Source organism: Phalaenopsis equestris, unplaced genomic scaffold (genome assembly GCF_001263595.1).
Source record: "Phalaenopsis equestris unplaced genomic scaffold, ASM126359v1 Scaffold001132, whole genome shotgun sequence".
Lineage (NCBI taxonomy): Eukaryota > Viridiplantae > Streptophyta > Magnoliopsida > Asparagales > Orchidaceae > Phalaenopsis > Phalaenopsis equestris.
This window is the reverse complement of record NW_018165571.1, coordinates 17,491-27,297: the sequence shown is the minus strand read 5'-3', so window position 1 is coordinate 27,297 and position 9,807 is coordinate 17,491.

Sequence of the window (9,807 nt, the reverse complement as noted above, 5' to 3'; positions counted from 1 at the left end):
TTAGTATAAAAGTAGCATGTGAGCATAACAATGACCAAAGATAGACTACCGAATACCGTGTGTAATTTTTATTCAATCTCATTGGCTACAACATATCATAATAAAAGCCTATTAGGCTGATTGGGCCTATTCCAAGGATCTCATCTCCATAATTCTTCTTTTTTTCCTGCATGGTATACCAAAACATAAGCTAAATAGTTTCAGAGAACTAAAACAAACTAACCTAGCTTGTTCTCATCCAGTACTAAACTAACTGAAACCCAGACCACATGGATGTGAATAAACCTGGGCTTGAACCAAAAAAGTGCCCATCTAGTAAATGAACTCAATATCAGGATGACTATGCATGTCAGTTGAGCCGTTGAACATAGACCAAGTCGCCAATGAACATGTAACATAGAGATTCAAAATCAGGGGAAAATATCATGGTCACAGTCTTCTAGACTAATTGCCAAGCTTCCTTCCTCACCTTTGCGTTACCTCATCTCCAACACAGCCACATCAAACAACCTCCACCAACCTCTCCTCTTTCCTTGGTTTCCTATACAGGATCTACATTGTGACAGCCCGACTTTCGACACATCCTTCGGCTCTATACCACCACCATCTCTATATTCAATGTCAATCACCTTCTTCACAGAATCTGCACGATTGTACTCTGAAATCTCAAATATCATTGGAGTACAGCATAATCATCCTGCTCTTTCAACTGATCTGTGCCCCTGCTAGCTTATCAACTGAATGCAAGCAGAAGCTACCCTGTTTCCTTGGAGCTTTGCTAAATGCCACCCTAAACTAACTTTTTTTTTTCTCTGAAGTGCTGTATTATAGACTTCATTGCCATCTTAACACCGCTGCCTCTTTGACACAAATAAAGCCAAGTTTGAGTTCGTTTGAGCTAAATCAGTTTAATTCTTTAGAGCAAAATTCACTTGAAGATTAATTTACGCACACATGGAGGTTTATGGTTGAGCTTGAACCAACCGTAATTCGATCCCAAGGAGGAAAAATATGGCTGGTGGCTGCAAAAGGATGGTAAGAGGGTAGTCGGCTTGGAGTAACACTGTTCTAGGTCCGTATAAGGTGTTTGGGAAGTGGAACTAGACGGGTGGCGTTGTGGAATAGCAAGGGAATGAGATTGGGAAAGGAATATAAGATGTTTAGCAACTGAATGGGCTGAAAACTGCGAAGAAACCCACGAAAGACAACTACAAGTCACAGTGGTCGGGGGTGATCCACTACTTATTCCGGAACAAGCTACGGACACACTTGTAAAAATGAAGAGGAGGATAGAATGCTCCTTAGGACAGAAATCAGATAAAACAATCTCCAAATACTTAAAAAAAAGCCAATAAACCTCAAAACCAAAAAAATAAGAATATGCATATAGTTCTCATGCAAAAACAAACCTAATTCCAACTAAAATAATATTAAAAAAGGGCCCACAAGGACTGGTAGAAGCGTCACGAGCAGGAAAGTCCAGCTACCCAGGATAAAATATAGTCCTGGTTCCCGCAGACGCAAGGAATTTGAAGAAAACTTCTGGTCTGGGTCATGGAGATTGGCCTGAACCAATGTTGAAGAAGAAACTCCACCTACACTTTAGCAATGTACTGTTACAGAACTTGTAAGAGCAAGGATACAGCACCCCCAAAGGGAAGAAATGAGGGAACAAACATAAAATTCACAAACAAAGTCAAATGTTTTCAAACCAAGTTCTAAGCAATATATAATTTATACTATCAAAGAATAATTAACCCAATTTATATTCCAAACTAGGTTATAAAGAGCCCTACTGCTAGCCGACCCCAAAAGGGGTTGAAAATTCTTGAATCAAGACTAGTTTACATACCACGTCCCGGCCCGGAGACTTGGAGTACTAAGAAGGGAGCAGAGAATCAGACAAAAATAATAACGCAACAAACTAACATTTACAATAGTCCACAAAAAACGATCATTCAAAAAGAAAGAGTCTCTAAACCATAATAGTATCCAACAACATCATTTATACTAACATAAAGATATCGAACATGCACTACCTTTACAATAAAAAAAGATCCAAACAACAAAAAAAAAAGTCTAAAAACTATTTCATTTGAACATCTTTTATATGCATACTCTCATATCAGTCATTTTAACTTAATTAAGCATCCTCTAAGAGAAACAGTTAAATAATAAACTACCTTTACAGCAACTTAGTGAATAATTATAATTTTATTATACACTAAATCATTATACAAATGGTTACATAAGTGCTCAAAAGAAATATGATATACTATGAAGTAAGATTTTTTTTCATTTTAACAATAACATTCATTATTAGATTTTTTTCATTTTAACAATAACATTCATTATTTTGATTTTATCATTTAAATTTTATATTTCCTTAATTTTAAGAAGCCAGCTAAGGATCACCGTCAAAGTTTATATTAATTAAGATATAATCATTTTCATTTTTATTTTCATTTTTATGCACGGGTACAATAGTGTCCCCATCTGAAATCATAAGGGGTAACTCCTGATTGACTTAATCATTTAGTTTTCATTTAATCCATGTTTAATTCCTTTCAATCATTTGAATTCATTCATTAAATTTTCTAAACAATACAAAAAGCGAAATTATTTAAATCATTAAATAGCCATTTTATTTTTAATTATTTTCTTCCAATCATAAAAATATTTTAAAGCTTTTATGAAATAAATGAAAAAATTCTTTTAAGACAATAAAAATGTTGTCTGATTCAACATGCCCAAATTCATGACAATTCCTAGCTGGAGTAGATTTAGGGGTGCGGATTGATTCTATATGTTATTTACTCTGAATCAACTTTTCCTCTGACAGGGTCGTCTTGAATGCTCTTCTGAGTGTATTCTGGTTGAACTCTGCCTGTAAGATATGATGGTCGCTCGGTGATGGAGTCTCTCCACTTTTGAAGATAGGGTCCGAATATTTTGTTTGTAGTAAGCTAGTAGTAAGTAACACTGCATCTCTCGTTTCATCTTTAGGTTCTCTCGTTCTCCCTTTTGACATTTACATGACGGTCAAGGGTAATCTCCTCTTGGGTTTCATCCTCAATGTCCGCAAACTTCCACTAAAGTTGACGGGATCTCTGTTGCATCTCTTCTCGGGTAGGCTCATGCATGTATCTCCTTGGTGACATGGCTAGGGTTTAGGGTTGAGAGTTGAAAGAGAGAGCATGAGACTAATTAAAGGTGTAGAAAATTTAATTTGGGTTGCTGATTTTGAAAATCAACAAAGGAAAACTAGAGTTCGGTTAAAATTTGGCTACGGTTTGGAAGTAGGAAAGAAAATTTTGGGTGGAGGGTTAGGGCGGATGCTAGGAAACTCTAAGATAGAATTAGAGTTAGGCTAGCTCTGATACCAAATGATACCGGAGTTAACCTCAACCACAACAAAACAGACATTTATTATTGAATTCAAAAATACAACGACGACTCCTCAACAACACAAACACACAAACAGTCAAGTCATAACGCTCTGCGAAATAAGAATAAAAATAACACAAAACACATAAACAGCCCACGAGGGTAAGAACGACTAATCTGAAGACCTGGACATGGGTGCAGCAGTGCGGGGTGAAGGATAAAAAAGTGCTCTACTAGGACGGACAACCGATGGCGGGATGGGGGCTAGCAGGCAACTTGAAATAAGTTCAACAAGGCGGCACATAGGTGGTTGGATGGCTACAAGACGATGACCGGAAATAGGTTCAGCAAGGTTGCAGGCCGACAACTGGAAGCAAGAATAGCAAGGAAGCAGACTGGTGGTCGGATGGCTACAGATCAGTGGCCGGAAACAAGTTCAATGAGACTATAGGTCGGCGGCTGGAAGCAGGAACATCAAGGATGTGTCTTGGGGGAAGGATGGTCGCAATCCAGCGGCTGGAAACAAGGCCTGCAAACTGTATAATGACTTGACAAGGGGAGGTAGAGTGGAACAGGTGAAGATATCAGCACCTCGGACGAGTTACATCCATAACACCTTAGCGTTGTCAGATACAACTCTCAAAAAAGATAAACGCCTTAGAGGCAGCAAACTGAAATAAGAGAAAAATCAAGACAAAATCCTAAGAAAGCAATCATCATAAATATATAATAGATTATAGTAGATAGAAATAGAAGGTACTAGGAAAAGAAAATGGTGGAATAAAAAGGCATGGAAAGGGAAAGGAATTGAAATAGTAAAGAAAGAGAAATGAGAAAGGAAGGGGGCGGCCAATTTGGAAAGAGAGGATCCTCTCCCTTTAGGCGTCTGCGGTATTGTAGAAACTACAATACCACACCCTCGTAAACACCCATGTCAGTATATTATCATTTATAATTGAATCTAATAAAACACAAATTGATTATTTTCTTATGAGAAAAATATATCGTTGAGGTTGTAAAGATTGTAAAATTATTTTAGGGCCCGTTTGGGGCAGCTTATTTGGTGTTGTGACATTTTGAAAACACACCTGCTCAGTTTGGGTAAACTGCGTTTTAGCAGTTTATGCGTTTTTAAAACGCTGAAAACATAGTTTTTATACCGCACATATTTTGGTGTGGTGGCTGTTTTCTTGCTGCGATTTGACATTTCCAAAAAAATAAAAATTTGTAACACCTAGTTTGTCAGCAAATTATTTTTAATTAACTTATCAGCAGATTACTCAATAAGCTAAGGCTACCCAAAACAGACCCTTAAGTCAAAATTTAAGTACTCAACATCAATTATTGATTTTTAATTTTAAGACAAATAATTGAAAAATAAAAAAAACACAACGAAATATTATCATAGAATTAGATAAGAACACTAAAAGACGAAAACAAATTTATTTTTATGAGTAACCTTCAAGATCTTAAGATTTGAGATTTTTATAAGGAAACTAATAATATGTGGGATAAAATAATGAGTATTATTAAACAAGTTGCAAGAAAATATGCTTGAAGAATAAAAAGGAAAAAACTCTTATGAATAAAAATAATTTATGGTGGAATAATAATGTGAAAGAAAAGATAAAAAATTAAAAAAATTACTATAAAAAACATCTAAGATGTAAAAGCTGTGAAAAAATTATAAGGTGGACATATGGGGTGTAAGAGATCAATTTATGATGTTAAGAATTCTATTTTTAATGATCTTTATAATAGAATATATATTAAAGATGGTGAAAGATATATGTATAAATAAATTAGCCAAGAAAAGAGAGAAAAAAAATAAGATTTATTTAAAGTAATGTGTATTATGAATGAAATCAAGTGTTTTTGTTAGATATAGATATTCGACATAAGTGGGTGAGATACTTTGATAAAATTTTCAATAAATATTGTGATAATACGAACAAATTTAGTGATTCTAATATCATAAATAATAACAAAACTTTTTATTTCTATCGTCACATTAGTGAAACATAAATTGAGGAGAATTTAAAAAAATGGAGTGTGGAAAAACAATATAATAGTTATTTTAATAAGAAAAAATATTTAGGAGACACAAAATTTCTCCACTTATTAAACTTTATAATATTATAGAACTATAAAGATGTCTAATGAGTGGAGAAAGAGTATTGATTCTTATTTTTAAGAGTAAAAAAGATGCACAACAGTGTGCAAACTATAGAAAAACTAGGTTAATGTGCCATACATTAAAGTTGTAAGAGAGAAATTGAACATTAGTTACGACGTGATACAAAAGTTTCATAAAATCAGTTTGGATTCATGACAAGTCTACAATGAAAGCTATACATTTATAGAGAGTTGTGATGGAGAAGTATAGAAAAAATAAAGAGGATTTACATATGATTTTTTGTTAATTTAGAAAACTCTTATCATAAGATTCCAAGAATAATACTTTAGAGAGTTCTAAAAAAGAAAGATACTAATATTACTTATATTCAAGTCATTAAAGATATATATACTAGAGTTGTTATTTATCTTCAAACACAAGGAGGATTGACCAAGTATTTTTCTATTTCAGTTGGATTACATCAGTGATCGACTTTAAGCCATACATTTTTGCTTTAATTGTGGATGTTCTTATTGGAACTTACAGAAGAATGTACCTTAGTGTTAGGTTTTCACTGATGATATCCCGGTTGTGTATAAGGCTGGAGAGAGTTCAAAAATAACTTGAATTATGGAGGTCAACTTTAGAGTTAAAAGGCTTTTGTTTGAGTAGTTCTAAATTGAATACATGAATTGTATTTTTAGTAGTAGAAGTTCTAGTGGTGGGGATATAATAAGGGTGATCAAGTCATTAAAAAGAGTGAACATTTTAGATATCTCGGGTCACTTGTTCAAAATGATAGTGATATAGATGAGAACGTTATTAGTAGAATTCAAGTTGGATGTTGAAGCGTAAAAATGCATTGGGTCTATTGTGTTATAGAAAAACACGCTTAGAAGGAATATTTTATAAGATGGTGGTGAGACTTGCAATGCTTTATGATGTAGAATATTAGCCTACAAAAGGGAAGCATAGAATTAAGTAGTGCTAAGATGAAAATGCTCAAGTGGATGAGTGGCTTTGCACTTAGACACAAAATGAAAAATGAATATATTCGTAAAAGAATTAGAGTAACTCTAGTGGTAGACAAGATTAAAGAGAGTCACCTTAGATGATGTGGTCACATTACACGTCGTTCAACTGATGGCTCCATTAAAAGAGTAGATGTTTTAGATTTGACTTATGTTAAGAAAAGTAGAGGTAGATCTAAAAAAAAAAACTTATGCATGTTGAATAAAAAAGGATCTTAATTTATTAAAATTAAATTAAAATATGACACTCGATAGGACACAATGGAGAAAAATGATTCAAATAGCTAACCCTACTTAGTCGAATAAAGGTTTGTTGTTGTTGTTATTGTACAAAATTTTCAATTAAAATACTTATCTCAAATAGCATAAATAAATCCTAATCCTTACCTTAATTTACCTCTTTTTCATTTGAACAATCACTGATTTCAATCTCCCAAATTTTTTAATCAGATTGTTTGTCCAATTTTAAAAGGATTCATGTCATGATTTTTCGACCAAAATTTTAGGTTGATTGTCGACTATCTAACGTAACCCTCCACTTTTTGCATCTAGCACTTAGGACCCAAAAATGGCAGTTTTAATTTAATCTATTAGAATTTAATGAAAATATGACGCTCAATAGGACACAATGGAGAAAATAAATTCATGCAACCGATCCCACTTAGAAGGATAAAGGTCTGTTGATGTTGTTTGTTCAATTTTAATCACTGATATTAATTCATATAGTTTAATAATAACTTAAAAGCATTTAAATAAATAAAAAATTATATATATATATATATATATATATATATATAACACAAGTCCTTACCGTACCGTTAGCTTGGTTCGCCCTCTTTCCCAAACCTTAAACTTGCTCCTTCAAACAAACAGCGTTGCACTCTCACCTTGCTTCCCTACATACATTGAAGCCTCTCACACATGTTTCTAGTGTCCTCCCACAAGTGTCATCATCCTCCCTTCCATGCTTCAAAGTCACTCGTAGCCCTTGTTGCCTGGTTCCCTGCTTCGCAAGAAATTGAACTTGCGCTCAACTTTGACTTCTCCCGAGCACAACTTCAATGCTCGTCGTCCGCAAAACAGTCTTGGTCGCCTGCATGACTCAATTTCAAGACCCGTTCATTTCATTTGAATGGTTTGAAACCCTCAACCTTCCTTACTTTGTGCTTCTCTCAAACACACACATAAAGCATGCTACTTCTTCACCTCTATCTTACTCGACAACTTATACAAATCAAACTTCCCCCTTCCCTCTCCTAATAGGCATTACCGAAATTGACGATTATATCAAACCAACACAATAGTTTCAAAGTTTTTTTGTATATATAGTTATTACATCAGGTCACCCGAATCTTATCCGAGACAAAAGTCCTGTCCCGCACTTGGGCGGAAGAACCACACCAACCTCTTATTTTTTTATTCAACTAATTCAAAGTAATGTCCTCAAATATCAAAACTATCTTCAGAAAGAGCAACGAAACAAAAATTGTCACAAGTGCATAAGCCTGTATTACATAATGAGTTCAAAGAGCCATCGCCTTGTCAAGACAAGCAAGAAAATAATTAAAAAAACAATACTTCATCAATTTTGGAAAGCTCAAAAGAGGAAACATTACCATTAAAAAAAAACAAGACAAGTAGCAAACCCAAGATAAGACTTTGGACACTAGCAAGAAGCCCCTACAAACAAACCCAAGGAAGCTCTCAAAAGAAAGTTCAAAAATTGTTTAGAACATCGCGAAAGATTCAGTCTCAAAGTGAAATTCTCCTAGATGTGAGACCTATGATCTAGGGACCATATCTAATAGTAATCTATCAGATTTCCTATGATCACTATTTGACATAAAATTATGAAAAAGAAAGCTCTCAAAAGAAAGCTCTTACTCACTGAAGACTTAGCAATTTGATTTATTTATAAAAGTTACAACTAAAAGTGATTTTTAGATCATATTATTCAAAATTGAAGGAGGTGTCTCTAGTAGTCGATCGGCATGATTCGATCATCGATCGAACTTCAATTATGAAGATTAGGAAGCAAAAAAAACTATATCATTGGATGATTATAAGGACAATGGGATATGATTACAGGCTAACCTTATCCAGCCAGCCAACTAAAAATAGGAATAAAATGTAAACTTCAATTTTGTTTAGAATAAGATTATATTTTAAATTTTAAACTCAAGATAGTTGTTCTTACATGGTCATACTTTCTTGCCTCTTTTTTGAAGTTAGCTTAGAAAGGAAATGATAGAATTATTTTATTGCTTTGATTGCCTACAAAAGAACCATTTTCTATAATTAATTTTCTTTCTTTTTTACTTCATCTCCTCCAGCCTAGTCTCTCTCAATTAATGGATCTCTCAGGTGCTATAGCAACAACCACAGCATTATAGAAAACAGTGCTTTAATTTGTAATAATCAATACTTGGTAAGGTATTAATCACGGATGCTGCTTAGCAACTTGTTCATTTGTTCACCTAAACTTCACCTGCAGTCGACTGTAGCCATTTCTAGCCACCTTCCAGGTGTTGGCCAATCCAAACAGCATAAAGGTTGGTGTGAGCAATTATTTTGAGGTTATAAGAGTTAGATTTGAGTTGTTAAATAAAAAGCAATACGAATTGAATGCTTTTATTAGGTTGTATACAAAAAAAATAAGATTTTGAGAAAATAAAAAGTAAGAAAATCCATAATATTAGTTAAGATACTAAATCTTTAATATAGAGAGCAACTTATTTGCAGGCATAATTTTTAAATACCTGCTCAAAGTAACCGGCGGAAAGAAGAAAAAAACATAAAAGAAAAATGTTGACCTCGCTTTCGATCGAGGTGCAGTTTTCCCTCCTTAGTAGCCTAGGATCTAGCCGTAAGACCTTTCAGTTGACTACTCCTAGAAAACTAGTAAAAGAGCCCTCCCCGTTAGCAATTCTGAACTTTTCTTCGCTCGACTTGACGTTCCATATAGTAGTTTTGACCGCTATTGCTTAGCAGGTAAGGCTACTCTAAAGGAACTCAGGGAGTATTCCTATAGGACTGTCGGCCTTAGGATTGAATGTACTCGTTGATTTGGCGCCGTCGCGCTCTTCGTCGTCCTGTTTAATCGAATTCGAGCCGAGTTTTTGACGTGATTCGGATCGCGACGCGTTTTCATCTCAATCGTCGACAATGTCATCTAACGACACCGGGTGACGAAACGGACTGCGATGACGCATCCGAAACGTCGATTTTGCCTAAAATGAGGCGTTCGTTTCATTCCGACGACGCGTCTAGGGA